At 45.3% G+C, this 18,440-nt stretch overlaps 2 long non-coding RNA genes across 3 annotated transcripts; one reads left to right on the forward strand and one right to left on the reverse strand.

The window, feature by feature from the left end:
- The first annotated feature begins 5,340 nt into the window (after window positions 1-5,340).
- On the forward strand, window positions 5,341-6,521 carry LOC124095596 (uncharacterized). 2 transcript variants are annotated; one of them, XR_006852531.2, is made up of 2 exons: window positions 5,341-5,690; window positions 6,150-6,521. It is a non-coding gene; the product is annotated as an uncharacterized LOC124095596 (long non-coding RNA). The 2 variants fall into 2 exon arrangements; XR_006852530.2 differs by having other exon boundaries at window positions 5,341-5,481.
- A 6,251-nt stretch (window positions 6,522-12,772) lies between these two features.
- Window positions 12,773-13,944, reverse strand: LOC124095636 (uncharacterized). Its single transcript, XR_006852545.2, has 2 exons — window positions 13,645-13,944; window positions 12,773-13,103 (listed from the first exon to the last, which is right to left on the reverse strand). It is a non-coding gene; the product is annotated as an uncharacterized LOC124095636 (long non-coding RNA).
- Between the last annotated feature and the right edge of the window lie 4,496 nt (window positions 13,945-18,440).

Below are 18,440 nucleotides of genomic sequence, written 5' to 3' on the forward strand. Positions count from 1 at the left end.
TTTGATATGCCACTCAAATGGAGCCCCCCAACAAGCAGGAGTAGCTACTCTCATATCTGACAAAGCAGACCTCAAGTCAGTATTAATCAAAAGAGAGAAATCTCCTTTTATACTGATAAAGGGAACAATCCAACAAGAGGATATAATGTTAGTAAATATTTATGACCCAAGCATCTGTGCACCTAATTTCATAAAACAGGCATTACTCAACTTGAAGATTCAGACCCCTGTATGATAGTACTGGGGGATCTCCATACACCTATCTCATTAATAGATAGGTAATCCAGTCATAAACTCAGTAAAGATTCTTCAGACCTAAAAAATAAAAAAATAGGCTCTTCAGACCTAAAAAAAAAAATGGACTTGATAGATATCTACAGAATATTTCATCCAATAATAGACAAATTTATTTTCTTTTCAGTTGTTCATGGAACACTTTCCCAAAGTAGATCATATTTTAGGTAATAAACTCTTAGAAAATATGAAAAAAATGTATATGATCTTATTGATCATAATGGAATAAAATTAGAAACCAACATCAAAAACCAAAAACCAAACCAAAACAAAAAACCCTTCAGAAACTCTATAAACAAACAAAGATTGAACAATACACTTTTGAATGAAAAATGGGTGAGAGAAGAAATCAGGAGAGAAATTTAAAAATTTTTAGGCTCAAATGAGAATAGTAATACAACATATCAGAACCTCTGGGACACTATGAAGGCAGTTCTAAGGGAAAGTCTATGAGTGCCTATGTAAGAAGATTAGAAAGTCTCAAGTAAACAACCTAATGATGCATCCAAAGGTCCTAGAGAAAGAAGAAGAAATCAATTCCAAAACCAGTAAAAGGAAGGAGATAATTAAGATCAGAGCTGAAATCAATGGAATAGAGAATAAAAAATTACAAAGAATCAGTGAAACAAAGAGTTGGTTCTTGGGCTGGGGTTGTGGCCCAGCGGTAGAGCGCTCGCCTAGCACATGCGAGGCCCTGGGTTCGATCCTCATCACCACAAAAAAACAAATAAAGGTTTTGCGTCCAACTACAACTAAATAAGTAAATATTTTAAAAAAGAGTTGGTTCTTTGAAAACATAAACAAAATGGATAAACCTTTAGCCAAACTAACTAAAAGGAAATTAAGACCCAGATTAATAAAATTAGAGATGAAAAAGCAGAAGACATCACAGACATCATAGAAATCCAGAGGATGATTAGGGAATATTTTGAAAACTTATATTCCAATAAATTGTTTAGTTCATTTGCCTATTTACTAATTGGGTTATTTGGGGAGTGGGTTTGATGAGTCCTTAGTTCTTTATATATTCTGGATATGAATCTAGAATTAAACCTGGAAAAAATGGATGCATTTATAGATATATGACCTGTCAAAATTTAATTAAGATGACATAGAAAACCTAAATAGACCAATAATAAGCAATGAGATAGAAGCAGTCATAAAAAGAAAACTCCAGGACCACATGGATTCTCAGCTGAATTCTGCCAGACTTTAAAGAATAACTAATGCATATACTCTTCAAATTGTTCTAGGAAATAGAGAGGAGTGGAAGACTTTCAAATTCATTCTATGAAGTCAGTATGGACCTGATGCCAAAACAAAATAGGGACACATCAAGGAAAGAAAACTATGGATCAATATCCCTGATAAACTCAGATGTAAAAATCCTTAATAAAATAATTAGCAAACCATATTCAACATTATTAATATTATTAATATTAATAATATTATTATTATTTTGGTACCAGGGATTGAACTCAGGGGCACTTGACCCCTGAGCCACATCCCCAGCCCTATTTTGTATTTTATTTAGAGACAGGGTCTCACTGAGTTGCTTAGCGCCTTGCCACTGCTGAGGCTGGCTTTGAACTCATGATCTTCCTGCTTCAGCTTCTCGAGCCCTAGGATTACAGGCATGTGTCATTGAGCCTGGGTCAACAACATATTAAGAAGATTGTACATTATCACCAAGTCAGTTTCATTCCAGGGTTGCAAGGATGGTTTAACATATGCATAGCAATAAATGTGATTCACTACATAGACAGAATTAAGGACAAAAATTACATAGTTATCTCAATAGTTGCTGAGAAAGTCTTCAACAAATTTAGCACCCATCCATGGTAAAAACACTGAAGAAACTAGGGATAGGAGAAAATGACCTCAATAACATAAAGACTATATATGACAAACCCACAGCCAACATCATAATGAATGGGGAAAAATTGAGAGCATTTCCTTTAAAGTTTGGAAAAAGATAAGGATGTCCATTTTCTCCACTCCTACTTAATAAAGTATAGAAATTCTAGCTAGAGCAATTGGGCAAAAGAGGAGATAAAAGGGATAAAAAAGGATCACTGATTACAGATTATATGATCCTATACTTAGAAGATCCAGAAACGCCACCAGAAGATCTCTGGAGCTAGTCGACAATTCAGTGAAGTATCAGGTTACAAAATCAATACCCAGAAATCAATAGCTTTTCTATATGCCAATAATGAATCTGCTGAAAAAGAAATCAGGAAAGCAATACCATTCACCAAACAGACAAAAAATTAGAAATAAATCCAACCAAGCAGGTGAATGACCTCTACAATATAAACTACAGAACACTGACAGAAATGAAGAAGTCACGAGGAGATGGAAGGACGTCCTAGGCTCATAGATAGGCAGAATATTGTTACAATGGCCGTACTACCAAGAGCAATGCACAGATTCAGTGCAATCCCCATCAAAATACCCATAATGTTCCTCACAGAACTAGAAAAATCAATCCTAAAATTCATCTGGAAAAATGAAAGACCCAGAATAGCCAATGGAATTCTCAGCCAAAAAAGCAATGATAGAGGCATCACAACACCTGACTTTAAATTATAATTACAGAGCTATGGCAACAAAATTACTAAAAACTGACATAAATCAAGGAAACAGAATGAAAGAGACAAACCCACACAGATACAGTCATTCTGATCCTTGACAAAGTCAGCAAAATAATATACTAGAGAAAAAGTATCTTTTAAAACAAATGGTGATGGAAAAATTGGTTATCCATATGTAGAAGAGTGAGACCAGATCTCTATTCTCTACCTTGAACAAATACCAATTCAAAAATGGATCAAAGACCCAGAAACCAGCCAAGAGACTTTGCAACTCCTAGACGAAAATGAAGGGTCAACCCTCCAACATACAGGCACAAGAAACAGCTCAGGAAATAATGCCAAGAGTTAATAAATGGGGTGGCATTGAATTAAAAAGCTCCTACACAGCAAAGGAAACAATTAAGAATGTGAATAGAGAACTTAGAGAAAGGAAGAAAATCTTTGTGAGCTGCTCATCACAGAGGATTAATATCCAGAATATACAGAGTATTCAAAGAGCCACCCCAAACCCTCCCAAATAACCCAATTAGTAAATGGGCAAATGAACTAAACAGGCACTTCTCAGAAGAAGAAATACGAATGGCTGACAAATATACAAGACATGTTTAACATCTTAAGCAATTAGGGAAATGCAAATCAAAGCTACACGGAGATTTCATCTCACTCCACTTAGCATGGCCACCATCAAAATACAAACAATAATAAATGCCGGAGAAGATGTTTTACAATGTTGGTGAGATTATAACTCAACATGGATCAAATACAGACTCAATTGTAACTAGTCTGTCACTCTGGTGGGGGTTGCTGATGGTGGGAAGTTTCTGAGAGTATGGACATTTTCTAGATTCTCCATTCAATTTAGCTGTGGACTGCTCTAAAAAATAAAATTATAATTAAAATTTTAAACAAACAGAACAATATGAGATACACAATCACCTCCTAGTGCCAGAGGAAAAGGCCTGTCTGACCCCAAAGACTCTCATCAGTGGCGAGCATTGGGCCAGTTGTCCTGGGCACAGGTGACCACAGATTGCTCTTAGGGAAGAACTTCCCAAAGAAGGAGACTCTCCCCACAGGCTCAAGCCTGCAGACCTAACCTGAAATAAAGAAAAATCCCGTCGCAGTCACCAGAAGTGAGGCCGATGGTTCCTGTGTGGCTCCAAGCTGCGCCCAACCTGCCCTGTGAGCATCTCTGGCCCTTGACACAAACACATGTTCCCATGAAAGAAAACCTGTTCTGGACCACTGAGGCCCTGAAGGGTGTGACGGGATCCACATGTGCTGTGCCTTGGGCCCACGTGACCCTGCAGTCTTCTGTGCTTTGGCACCCTGAGACACAGACCCCTCTCCTGTGGTGGGTGTGACAAAGACCAGAGCTGCCTTCTCCATGCAGCACCTCGCCTCTCTCCTGGGCTCTTAGGTGGCCTCTTGCCTTTGTCCACCCACCAGGGGCACCCGCCTGGCCAACGTGCTTGTCTCCCTCCCTCTCTTCACCCACCAAGTCCTTTAGCAGGATGTGGGTTGATGGATCTGGTGAAATCTGGCTCCTGCTCACACGGGGTCCGTCCTCCTGGTGGTTCATTTTAGAAGCCCACTACTGCCCTGTAACCCAGGGTGTGGTGGCTGCGAGTGGATGCTCGACAGCTGGAAAAGCATCATTTCTGAGCATATGGGGGAGGTATTTCTGGATGAGGTTAGCGTTCTGTAGCCTGAATAATGAAGATTGCTCACACCGCAGCTCAGCACCATCCAATTTGCCCAGAACCCTGGTAGGACAGAAGGCAGAGGGAGGGCACATTTGCTCTGTGTGAGCAGGGACATCTGCCTCCCACCCTCACACATCAGTGTTCATGTTTCTGGGGCCTTCAGGTTGGGGCCAGAATGACACCACCTGCTTTCCTTCACCTCCAGCTTGCAGACAGCAGTCATGGGACAGCTCAGTCTCCACCATCATGGGAGCCCTTCTTGATGGTGAATCCCATTCTGTGCACCTCTGTGTACCCCACTGGTTCCGCTTCTCAGCAGAACCCTGTCTTACACTAAGTCAGGAACATTGCATCTGTGGTCCAGAATCAATAACGTCATCTATTAATTATTGGGCTACAAGAAAAGGAAGGACCCATGAAAATTTGTGCCTGTGGCCAGGTGTGGTAATACATACCTGTGATCCCAGCAACTCAGGAGGCTGAGTTAGGAGGCCACAAGTTTGAGGCCAGCCTGAAAGAGACCCTGTCTGAAAATTTAAAACTAAAGTAAAGAAAGAAAGAAAGAAAGAAAAAGAAAAAAAGAACGAACGAACGAACGAACGAACTGGGGTACAACTCAGTGGTTATTCGTACTGAAGAAACCAAACAAAAACCCTGTGGCTGTGATGATGGTGTATCCACTAGGGGGTGAACTAATGTCGCGTACAGCAGGGAGGTGTTGGCCACCTGGACCTGTGCCTGGAGGAAGTAATGGACGGAGGACACCGCCCAGCTCCAGTGTGCCCAGCACTGCCGGGCCTGGGCAAGGGGCTCAGAACCCAACTGCCACCCTCGGCCCCTGCTCTGCTGCAGCTGTGACACTCCCTTCCGCATGTGTCAGCAAGGTGACTTGCCTGTTTACTGCTGGCTTCTTGCTAGTGTGAGCCCTGTGAGAGGCAGGACCCCACGCACGGGCTCTCCGGCCCCTACAAGGCGGGGCATGTAGCAGGACCTGAATGGCTGAGGAGTGAATGAACCCCAGTGGCCATGGACACAGGTCCACAGACGTCCTGCAGACTCATTCCCTGGGAAGCCTCGCTGCACCTGGCTCCAGGTGATTTGCATGTGGACTGTTAGGACCTAGGGGGCTGGAGCATCGCTGAGGACTAGGAGCACCTCCCTGCTCCTCCTCTGTGGGGCTGGCGTCCTCTCCCTCAGCGCTCTTCTTCTCTGCCCCTGCTAAGCATTATTTCTTCTATTATGGAAAATTGGCAGGACTTCATTTCCGCCATGGCACAGGGCTGTGATCTGGTTTGAACCTGTTTGTTCATGGGGACACACTGATCTGGGGGTCCCCTCCACACGGATTCTTGGTGTGGGGCACAGCCTGGGAACTGACAGGAGACCGAGGCACTGAGGCTGAACCCTGCCCGAGGGCTTCAACCTGTTTCCACCTTGTGCTGGGCCCTCTTCCTCCCAGGGGGACACGCTGGGCTGGAGTGGCATTGTTCTTCTCCAGGGTGACAAGAATGATTACTTACAGCCCCTCTGCCTTCCTCTGCTCCTGCCCCAGGATGCCACGGGACTCCTGTCACCAGCTGCTTCCTGGCTTCAATGTCGACTTTGACGTGTGGCCCTTCTTGCAGGGATGCCGAGCAAGCCGGTCACCTCCACTGGACAACTGGAGCCTTCTATACTTGAGATCCAAGGGGAAGATGTGTGGTCAGGAAGCAGGGATGGCATCAGGTGGGACGGCTCAAGTCCAGCGTGGGGCAGAGGCAGCTGCTGAGCAGACCTGGGTCAGAGCCCAGGGCGGCTGGGTGCCCAGCCGGGAATGTGCCCCTTAACATGCATCTGTCAATATGTCAAAAACTGTTCTCCTGGGGCCTCAGTTTGTTTCTCAATGTAGCAAACATTGTGTTCTCCCTAACCAGATTCACATTCACACTTTGTTTTATTTGCTTTTTTTTTTTTTTTTTTTTTGTACAGGATTTTGAACCCAGGGGTGCTTAACCACTGAGCCACATCCCCAACCTGTTTTATATTTTATTTAGAGACAGGGTCTCACTAAGTTGCTGAGGCTGGCTTTGAACTTGGGATCCTCCTGCCTCAACCTTTCAAGCCTCTGGGATTTCAGGGCAATCACTCAGTGCACCACTGTGTTTGGCTTTATGCTTTTTTGTAAGTACAAAATTGACGTCCTCAGGTCACCCCCACCCAAGCCCAGCCTTCCTGCCTCCCGCCAGGCACCCACTGCCATTTCCTTGGTGTCGTTTTTCTCACACACGGGTAGCAACACACATTGCCCGTGGATGTGTGGTTACTTCAGAAATGACACTGTAGTGTCACTTGTCTCTCAGCTTTGATTTGTTTTAGCTCAATGGTGCTGACATACGTATGCACGTGTGTGTACATGTGTATGTGTCTACATGTGTGTAGATGCCTGTGTCATATTTACATTTCTCTCCATTTGCCTCTGCATCATACTCTATCACGTGAATAGGTGACAATTCATTTTTCTATTTTCTGAGTGACGGGTCTTGTGCTGATGGGGTTTGTGTGCTGATGACAATGAGCATCACTTTGTGAGAACAGGCGAATGCTCTGAGTGGAGGGTGGCCATAGGCCCTTCTCAGGACCTACCACACCCCAGCCCCCAGGGTGCCGGTGGGGCAGGACCCACTCTGCCCAGTGTCTTCTCCAGGTCCACTGATGGTGGCCATCTGGCTGCCCCTGGAAAGCAGGGCTGTGACTCCATGGGTAGACCTGCACTGGGGGCTCTAAGACTGGAAGGAAGGTGGGGGTCATATGGCTCAGTCTCCCTCCCAAGTTTCCTCTGTGTGCTGCCTGTCACAGAGGGCCACCTCTAGGAATGGGGGCTCCCTGTCCCCCAAGGCAACTCGATCTTACATGGGCCAACAATCTGTACCCTGGCAAGTTGCCCTTAGGTGCAGTGCTACCTGCTGGGGACACAGGGAGCTGTCCTCCTGCCTTGGCAAACAGCCCTTCCCTATGTAAGGTGGCCTCAGAGTGCCGCCCTCCTCCTGTCTCCCCTCTTTTCGTGAAACAGCCGTTTAGAAGAAATGCAGCCTTCCTGGAAGGGGACTCTCCCGTCCCCCTCGTGCTCCTGTTTCCGGTACTAGATGGCAAATTCCTGTGAGGGGTGAGCTCCAGCTGAAATGTCTGGGACAGCGGTGACATAGCATGACTTCATGGAAGCTTCCCCTTAAGCACGGGCCACTTTGTGCTGAGGGCCTGCTGGTTTTTCTGCCCCTTTAGGACCCATCTTGGAGCTGTCCTCTGGCCCACTTCCCACGGAAGGTGCCCGGGGTGCCCAGGCAGCCATTTCTAGGGTGGTGCTGCCACCAGCTGCAGCTCCAGAAGTGGCTGGAACCTCCACCCTCCCATTGCCCCCACCTCCCCTGGCCTCCAGCCTGACTCTAGGTGGAAACAACGGAGGGTCTCTCCGCCCTGAGTGGATTGCCATTTAAATGCAGTGTCCAGCTCTGCTTTCCAGTTTGTGGGCCTTTAGACCGGAACTAAAAGATTCTAGGGTCAAGGCTGTTGGTCTCTTAAAAGGGGCAGATACAAACCTGAGAGCTGCTGGCAGTCTGAGGTTCCCTGAGAGGCAGAGAACACCCAGCAGAGAGTGGGGGAGGGAGCGTGTGAGCAGGAGGAGAGTTCCAGAAACCTGGAATCCGGGGCAGGGGAGAGTCCTGAGGGGCTGGTTTTAGGGACGAGCTCCTGGTTCCCCACCACCCCTGGGGCTGGCCGCATCCTGCCTCAGGGATCATGAGACACCCTTTTTGCCTGAGCGGTTCCTGTTAAGTTTCTATTTCTTGCAACCATGAGAGAGTTTTGATTCATACAAACCAGGATCCTCGCCAACTCTAATGCTAAAAATAGCCATCTGACCGGTGCCAGAGTTACATCTGCTCCCTTGAGCCCCCCCATCCCCTTGGCCTCTATTCTGGTGTCCTTAAATGCCCATTTTTGTTATTGTTTATCCGAAGCCACTTCTGCTGACGTGGAGGGCAGTCGGACAGTAGAATCAATGAAATGCAGGAGCCAAGGGGAACCTCAATCAGAAGTCCCAAAAGGGCCAAGTCACCATCCTGTTAAAAGAACCAATCTGGATGTGGTTAGGTGCCCCATTCCTCCCCTTCTTCTGTCCCAGAGAGAAGGAGATTTGCTCTCATATGGGAGACATGTGTGCTTGTAATCCATCTTGCAGATCATGCAACCAGAACCATCTAGCTCCAGCCTTCAGGAAATGCACCGGCCATCGTTCACATCCAGTTGCTAGCAAAATCACATCACCTGAGCAGGAAATCTACTCCATTCCGCTCCCTGCCCCACCTCCAGCTGCCTGGTGCACCCAAGGTCAAGGTACTGGCAGATGCAGTGTCTGGTGAGGGCCCCTTTCCTGATTCATAGAGGACCCTCATTTCTCTCTGTCCTTAGGTGGACATGAGATCTCTTTCAGTTCCCTTCAAGAAAGCTAAGGCTCCCAGAGCCCTTATGACCTAATCTGACTTAATCAGCTCCCCAAACTCCAACTCCAAATACCATCATGCTGAGGATCAGCCTCAGCACATGAACCGGCTGTGTGCATGCGGGAGGCAGTCACCAGGCCGCACAGTCAGGTCATCTGTCCACCACTGGGCTCTAACCAACAGTCTGTCAGGCTTATTTTTCTCACAAAACCAACCCAAAGTTTCAAAGGAAACCCAGCTTGGCGCTACGTTGCTACAGAAGAGGCTTCATGGAAGCTTCACCAGAGGCCATGCAGACCCAGACCAGAGGAACACTTTCCTCTGCCACCAAGAAAACGTGTCTACATTTTGTATTTCTTGAGGTTTTGGCACAAAGAAAAGTGAGAAGTAATTAGCTAGTGACGGAAAGAAAAAGATGGTAACATAAAACAAAATTCAAACAAATTTAATAAGCTTTTATAAATGAAACTAGACATAGAGGTCCTTTGATTTTTTTATATTTATTTTTTAGTTGTAGGTGGACACAATATCTTTATTTTATTTTTATGTGGAGCTGAGGATGGAACCCAGTGCCTCTCATGCATGCTGGGCGAGCGCTCTACCTCTGAGCCCCAGCCCCAGCCCTCCTCTGGTGTTTAAGTGAACAGCAGCCATGACAAAACTCTCTTCAAACTCAATTTAACTTCAAATGACGGAGAACAGGGAAAGGGGGAGGCAGCCCGAGCACTGGGGAAGTGAGAGGGAGAGTTGGTGAGAGGCTGGGGGAACTCGATGAAGACCGTTGAGGTCAGGAGGCCAGCAGTTCTGCGGTTTAAGAAAGTGCTCGGTGAACCACTCTAACTACCCTGGCCTCTGTGAGTTACGATCTCTTAACCTGACTTTGAACTGATAAGTAAATAAATTACTATTTTCCCAAAGGCTAAAAGGACATTATCATTTTACCTTAGCCTTCAACTGGGGAAAGGAAATCAGGAGGCTAGAGCCAGAAAGATTAGGATTACTGTTCCCGTCATCAGGGTGTGGGTGGCCCGGGCACCACTGATGGGCAGCTTGCCAGAAGTCCCTAGACAGGCCAGCTGCATCCCTTCAATGTGCAGTTCTCAGCGCTCACCTTATCCCAGTTAGTGGAGCGCGTATTAGGATTCTTACATCCCCTTGATTCTGACGTTGCCCAAGATCTGAGAACAGGATGACTTTTCTCTTGATTGGACAAAAGTTCTTTCAAAATTAACAATCTTACCATTTTCTTTTTTCTTTTGGTACTGGGGATTGAACCCAGGGGCACTTTGCCACTGAGTGCATCCCAGACCTTTTTATTTTTTATTATGAGAAAGGGTCTTACAAAGTTGCTGCTGCTGGCCTTGAACTTGTGATTCTTCTGCCTCAGCTTCCAAGGTTACTGGGATTACAGGAGTGCACCACTACGCTTGGCCAATCTTAGCAATTTTATGAGCTTCAGTAATTAAGCATGAAATTTGGGGGCTTAGAATACCCTGACTAATCTTTTTTCTTTATTTGTTCTAATTAGTTAGACATGATAATAGAACACATTTTGACATATCCTACATAAATGGAGTACAACTTCTCATTCTTTTGGTTGTACGTGATTTAGAATCATACCAGTCTTGTAACCATATATGCACATAGGGTAACAATGTCCTATTCATTCTGCTATCTTTCCTACCCTCATACCCCTCCCCTCCCTTCACACTCCTCTGTCCAATCCAAAGTACCTCTGTTCTTCCCTACCCCCTCACCGTTATTGTGAATTAGCATCCGCATATCAGAGAAAACATTCAGCCTTTGGTTCTTTGAGATTGGCTTATTTCACTTAGCATGATATTATCCAGCTCCCCCCATTTACCAGCAAATACCATAATTTCATTCTCTTTAAGACTAATATTCCACTGTGTATATATGAGACCTTTTCTTTATTCCATTCATCTGTGGAAGGGCACTAGGTTGGTTCCATCATTTAGCTATTATGAGTTGAGCTGCTACAAACATTCCTATAAACAGTGTGTCACAGTAGGATGCTCATTTTAAGTTCTTTAGGTATAAACCGAGGAGTGGGATAGCTGGGTTAAATGGTGGTTCCATTACAAGTTTTCTGAGGAATCTCCATACTGCTTTCCATAACGGTTGCACCAATTTGCAGTCCCACCCTGGCTGATTTTAAGGTTAATTTTCCTGGTTAATTTCCACAGAGTACAGAACAGTGTGGATAAAAGATATCTCATAATTGTCCTCAATTACCAGGAGTAAAAGCAGTAGGCATTTTTATGGCATCTCCACACATATCAATTTTGGTAAATTAAGGTTTATGGCCCCTCCTATTCAACACTTCACTTCAGATAACACACAGTACCTGGACTAGATAACGTGGCTCTTGGTAGCCAAATGCTGGAAAAAAAACAGGGTTGGTGGACTTTTGCCTAGAAAACTTTTGGGAATCAGAGTTATTCATAATAATAAAGCCGCTTTGGATCGAGGCGTGTCCCTACAATCCCAGCGCCTGATAACCCAAATGCCAGCAATTTGGCTGTTGTATAATGTAATGAAGCCATGAAAACTAATCTTTCTGGCAGATTATTTTGTACTGCACATTACTGGCATTTTCTAAGCTGTGAAGAAATCCTATAAATGATTAACTGCAGTGCAAAGATGGGCACTAGATAATGTCCCTGCATGGGTTGACAAGAGGCTGGTACGATTTTTCAAGCTCACTGTTAATGCAAAGGACATAAGATGAATGGCCAGTGCTAGAGAACACAGGCACCGAGAACACCAGGCCTGAGCTCATTCGCACTCATTCAAGACTTCTGAAAACTGACATTGAAAAGGAGGGTCAGGGGCTGGGGTTGTGGCTCAGTGGTAGAGCTCTCGCCCAGCATGCGTGAAGCCCTGGGTTCGTCCAGCATGCGTGAGGCATTGGGTTCAATCCTCGGCACCACAAAAAATAAAAGGTTACTGTGTCCACCTACAACTAAAAAAAAAAAAAAAAAAGAAGAAGGTCCTTGCCTGCAAACTTTTGTCCCTTCCAGATCACACACTGCATATGTCCCGATCTCCAACCTAGAATCAAAACATGCTTTTGTATCAGTATGTTGAACATGCTTCTTGGAATAGAAGTAGATAAAAGTGGTAAACTAGGGACTGCATTCTCCTTACTGCAAGGTTCTCCACAGGAGGCTATGGGAAGTAGAAAGGGGTGTGGAAGCAACGTTATTAGCTGCCTATTAGCTGTGTGACACTGTGTCATTTTCCCAACTCTATTTCATCTGTAAAATAGCAAAGAAAACCTGCCTCAGGGAAGCTTGTGGGGTCACTGTCTCTAACAAGCCTTGTCTGACGAGGGTCCTCATTAACTGGCCTTTCTCATTCTCATTTTTCAATCTGACCCTTTAGAGACACTTAGAGCAATGTTTGGCACCTCATGTTAGGGCTCTATCAGTTACAGCAATCCATCCTTACTTCTTTCCACAGAGGAAGACAAAGTGCTTTGTCCACCTTTGTGGCCGCTGCCCCTCCCCTTGCCTGGGGCCCTTGGCCCTGAGGTAGGTGCAGTGTGGATTACCTGAGGTTGAGTTGAGGTGAATCATAACTTTGGCAAAGCAATTTTGAGGCAGGGAACCTGAGTTCTCACCTTTGAAAAGACCTCAATGAAGTGGCCAGACCTAAAAAGAGTCAACAGAAACTATTATGTGCATCTGTTTACTTTAATTAAGATGCACAATGGTTCTCACCAGGCGGCAGAGCTCAAGGCACAGAGAGACCTTGGGAACTTATTTGGATTTCCTTTTCCTCTTTCTTCTTCTTTTTTTTAAAATCAGATTTTGCCAGAGACACCCCTTTGGTAGCAGTCCTTGGACTTGACTTGAACAGCAAAGTGGGTAGCTGGAGGTTCTTTGAACAGAGTTGTTTGGTTCCCAGGAGAGATGGCAGGTCCTCCAGGACTTTGGAAGAGCAAATAGGGTACTGGTCACACAGGTGGCCCTGATATCGATTAGTCCTTGGATTGAATCCATGATCTGAAGTATTATCGGGATGATAGAAAGGTTACTTCACTTCCCCAAACTTCAATTTCCTCATCTGCAAAGTGGGTGTGATAATGCTGATACTTGTCCTCTAACTGTGGGGGGCTGTAGCTGAGGTGCTTGGCTTCTTGCATGGAGCTGTGAAAGCTAACTGTGCTCACTGTCCCCTGGTTCCTCCAGGAGGGGTTGGATGCCATCCTTTGGATGACCATGGCCTCAGGACATGGAGTCACTGCTCTGTGTCCTACACTAGGACCTCTGCTCATAATGGCCAGTTAGATGGGAACATTAACCTCTAAAACCCAGACTCTTCTTAGGACAGGATAAAAAGCAGGAGCTCTGTACCCGGGAAATGCACACATACTCCCTCCATTTTAAGGGTTTATGAAGCCCTGAAGCCCAGGCGTCTGTGGGACTAGGTTCTGAAACACCCCGACTGGGAGATTCATAGTGAAGGAGTAACGGGGCTCTGGGGTGCGGGTGCTTGAAGATCTGCAGGAAGCAGAGTCTCACGAGCAGTTCCCACCTCGCCCACCTTTGCTCTCTGGAAGCCAGCTTCTTCCTGGAGCCCCAGTTCTGCAGGTCCCAGTCTAGGTCCTCATGGAGGGCACACCTCTCAGCTGTCTCCCCAGCCTTCCAGTGGAAGGTCTGAACGCTCGCGAAACAGCACCCACGCTGACGAGAATTGCCTGGTGGCTCTTAAGTGCGAAGTACCTCTGTGGTCAAGTTCAGGCAAGCCAGCCCAGTGAACCCGGAAGGGGAAGGAGGAGTCAGATCCTGAAGAGCTGGCACTGTTCCTTTCTAGTGGTCATCAGATGGGTCTGAATTAGTTGCTCGAGTGGTGAAAACAAGAGAGGATAAAGGGAAGGAGCGCCGGCTCAGCCCCTCCTACCTACGTGCTCACTTGTCCACCTGTTTCTTCACGAGTCCAGAAGCCCCAGGAGGGCAAGGTCCTGTGTTCTTTGTTCATCTCACAGGGTCTGGCACGTAGTAGGCACAATACGTATTTATGGAATAAAGGATAATCCCTGATTCTCAAACTGCTGTTCCAAGGGAGAGACTCTGTCACCAACTGTGCTTCCAAGTGTTGGAAGGACCTAATGTCCATGTATGATTTTGACCTCTGTAATTGCTGTAGGTAAATTTATTGAGAGAAAAAAAAAACCACACACATAGGTTCATAAAGGGACTGAGCCATCTAACCTATCTTCCCCGAGTCTATAAATTCTAACAAGGCTAACAGAGCTAATGCCAATAAAAATGTCTCCTTCATGATTATTATAACAACTATGTTTTAATAGAATTTGCTGAACCCATTATTTATTTGTTGTTCTTTTCTAGATTAGGAACACAATATCCACCTACAAAAATCAGTAGCATTTCTATACATGAAAGCAACCCAATTTACAAAAGTTTCCAAAAAGTGAAATACTTAGGAATATATTTAACCAAGGAAGTGAAAGACCTGAACACCAAAAGCTACAAAATATTGATGAAAGAAATTGAATAAAACACAAATAAGTGGAAAGATATCCTGAGTTCACGAATTAGAAGAATTACTATTAAAATGTCCATATACCCAAAGTTATCTACAGATTCAGTACAATCCATAACAAAATTCCAGTGACATTTTATGCATAAATAGAAAATGCAATCCTAAAATTCATATACACCCACAAAAGACCCCAAAGAGCCCAGCAATCTTGAGCAGAAAGAACAAACTGGAGGCATCAGACTAGCTGGCTTTAAAACAAGCTACACAGCTCTAATAATCAGAATAGCATGGCATCGCCTAACAGACCCATCGACCATGGAACAGGATAGAGCCCAGAAATGAATCCATCCATTCATGACAAATTGATTTTCCACAGAGGTACCAATAACACAGTGGGAAAAGGACAGTCTCTTCAACAAATGGTGGGGGGACAACTGGATATTCCTATGCAAAAGAATGAATTTTGACCCTTATCTCACACCGTATACAAAAATCAACTCAAAAAAAAATTAATTGAGAACTGATAAAGATGAGGCCTGAAATGGTAAAATTATTAGAAGAAAACAGGGAAGGATCAATATCATTTGTTTGGATGATGAGTTTTTTTGTATGTGAACACAAAAGCACAGGCCTCAAAAATCAAAATAGATAAATAGAACTAAAAAGCTTCTGCACAGCCAAGAAAACAATCAAGAGAATGAAAAGACAACAAAGGGAACCAGAGGAAATACTTGCAGACCATACATCTGATAAGAGTTAATATTCACAATATGCACCAACTCAAACAACAATAGCAAGAAAACAACCTGATTGAAAAATGTCCCAAAGCTGGGAAAAACCCCAGCCAACCAACCAACTACCAAACAAACAAATAAGACCTGAATAGGCATTTCTCAAAAGAAGACATACACTGGCCATCAGCTATCTGTGAAAAGACTTAACATCACTAATCATTGGTGAATGCAAATAAATTAAAACCAAAATGAGATATCACTTTATGCTTGTTAGGATGGCTACTATCAAGAAAAGGAAAGATAAATATTGGAAAAGATATGGAGAAAATGAAACCTGTTGGTGGAAATATAAATAGCGCATTCTCATTTTGGAAAACAGTTTGGAGGCTCCTCAAAATATTAAAAATGGTCCAGCAATCTCACCACAGGATATATATCAAAATCTGTATGTCAAAGAGTTATCTGCATCCCCATGTTCATTGCATCATTATTCATAATAGCCAAAGTATGGAATCCACCTAAATGTCCATCAAGAGATGAAGGATAAGGAACATATGGTGTTAAGAGGGGACTACTACTCAGTCTTAAGAAAGGAGGAAATCTGTCATGTGCAGCAACATGGATGAACCCAGAGGACACTGCGGTAAGTGAAATACGCCAGGCACAGAAAGACAAGTGCTGTGCAATCTCACTTATTTGTAGAATTTTTAAAAGATTGAATTTGTAGGTGCTCCCTATCTGGCAGCCCTGGCACAGCCCAGTCCAACTGCCAGTATCTTTTGCACATGGAGATCCAGTTGTCCCCACACCATTGGTTGAAGAGACTGTCCTTCCCCATTGTGTTATTGGTACTCCAAGATGGCGCCAGACGCACCAGTGAAGGAAAAGAAGCTCATGGAGTACTGATGTGGGGTTTCACCGTTCCGGAGAGGTTGCTGCTGGTGTTGCACGTTCATCAGTGTGACGAGAGGAGGAATCACTGGGGTTAACATGGTGTTGATAGCCATGTACTTTTCAGCTGCGGACTTCAAGGAACTCATATGTGAGCAGCCATGCGAGTACCCCTGAAGAGGGGCGGTGTGGGGGGCACACTCTGCACTCCTGAGCCCTCCTGCCCTGGCCCAGCTCCCCTCCATCAACACCTCAAACATGGCCGAGTCCTTTTATATTTTTTAATATTTATTTTTTAGTTGTAGTTGGACACAATACCTTTATTTTATTTATTTATCTTTAGCTGTGGATCGAACCCAGGGCCCTGCATGTACCAGGCGAGCGCTCTACCGCTGAGCCACAACTCCAGCCCCCCCCCCCCCATCCAATCCTTTTATATCCTGAGAATTCATACCCAACAAAAGGTGACTGGTTAAAAAAAAATTTTAACTCATGAAAGTAGTGAGTAGAAAGGTGGTTACCAGGGCCTGGGGTTGGGAAGCTGCTGGACAATCTGTACAAAACCTCAGAGAGGGGGCTCAAGTTCAAGAGCTCTGTTATTCCACATGGTGACTATGGTTAATGACAACATAATGTGATGAAAATCGCTGAGAGTAGATGTTAAAACAACGACAAGCCTGGGAGGTAATGCATAGGTTAACCAGCTGATTTAACCATTCCACAACGCACGTGGACTTCAAAACAACACGAAGGGATGAATAGGGACAATTTTACCTGTTAAGTATTTGCCCTCTCTCTCTCTCTCTCTCTCTCTCTCACACACACACACACACACACACACACACTAAAGAAGCATCACTGAGACTTCCGTGAGGACAGCAGACCAGGGGGCACTAAGAGTGGAGGCCAGGAGGCCACCGAGGAGACCGTGGCTTGGCCTGGGATGCCTGCGGGAAGATGGGATCAATGGACAGGAGGGATATATTTTGGCAATGGCACCAACAGGACTAGTCCAGTGACTGTATTGGGGAGGTGAGGAAAGGGGAGCTCCTGAGTGCTCTCTGTTAAGCCAGACTGCCTCTGATCGTCCTAGAGGTCACCTGACCCTACAGGGTGCCAGGTGGTCCCCACACATGGCTCCACACTTCTCGGGACTAGTAGTCCTTGCTCCACAGTAGTCTGCTGGGGACCCTGGACATGGCAGAAGACATCTTCCTATAGCATGTGGGACATTCCAGGGACATTCATCTGTCCAGTTCTCCTGTTTGGATTCAAGACAAGGAGAATCAATTCCTTTCTTAGAATGTCCTCCAAGTCTTAGATTCATCATCTTCCTGCCTGTTTTTGCTCCAAGAAATGGGTATTCCTACTGGGGACTTCTCCATGCCGGTGTTGGTGGAGTCTGCTGCTAGCCCCCTGACTTGGTCACCCTCTTTTGTCTCAGACCCCCCTTCTCCACCATTCCCTACGCACACGCACACTGATCTCTATGGTGGTGGGATTGATAATCTGTTTGTACTCATTTCTATCTCCCTGGCACCTGCCCAGGTCTGAAAGTTTCAGGGGAAGCAAAAAGAACACAAAATCCAGCCATGGCATCCTTTTTATGAGCTTCCTGTTTATTGGCATTCAAAAACATGGTTGCTTTTATTACGAGTGTATTTTTACATCTATAGATAGGTTCAAATCATGCCAAAGTTCATATAGCCAACGAGGAAAGTCCCCTGGTAATCTGCATTGCCACTTTCAGGGGTAAATAGTTTTCATATCTGGCCGCTCAGTGATCCAGAACCGCAGGACATATTTGCTGATATAACTGGTGGGTTGGGAGGTGATCTTGGCCATGGAGGATCCAGCGTGAGACTGTCTCCATCTCAGGGTGAGGATCCTCGTCCTCTTCCACTTGGGTCCTCTTCCATTTGCCTGAACTCTGTTGGTTAAGTCAGGACGTCTCCGCGTGGCCCTGGGCTTCAACACTCTCTGGCAACCTCAGTGCTCCTTGCAAAGCGACAGAAGGGAGCTCAGGCTCTGGTCCCTGTTGAGTGGTCCAGTGAGCCTTTGTGAGCACCGTCCCCAGCCTTGGCAGCATACGGTTTATCTCAAAGGGCAAGTCGGCCAGGAGGAGGAGGAGGAGGAAGCTTGTGGAGGGGCAAGTAGATTGGATAGAGCTGGCGGAGGCCCTGAAGGTCAAGCCTAGAAGTCTGTCCTGTA

Source organism: Marmota monax, unplaced genomic scaffold (genome assembly GCF_021218885.2).
Source record: "Marmota monax isolate L192 unplaced genomic scaffold, Marmota_monax_Labrador192_F-V1.1 WCK01_AAM20220418_F8-fsc00076, whole genome shotgun sequence".
NCBI classification, from domain to species: domain Eukaryota; kingdom Metazoa; phylum Chordata; class Mammalia; order Rodentia; family Sciuridae; genus Marmota; species Marmota monax.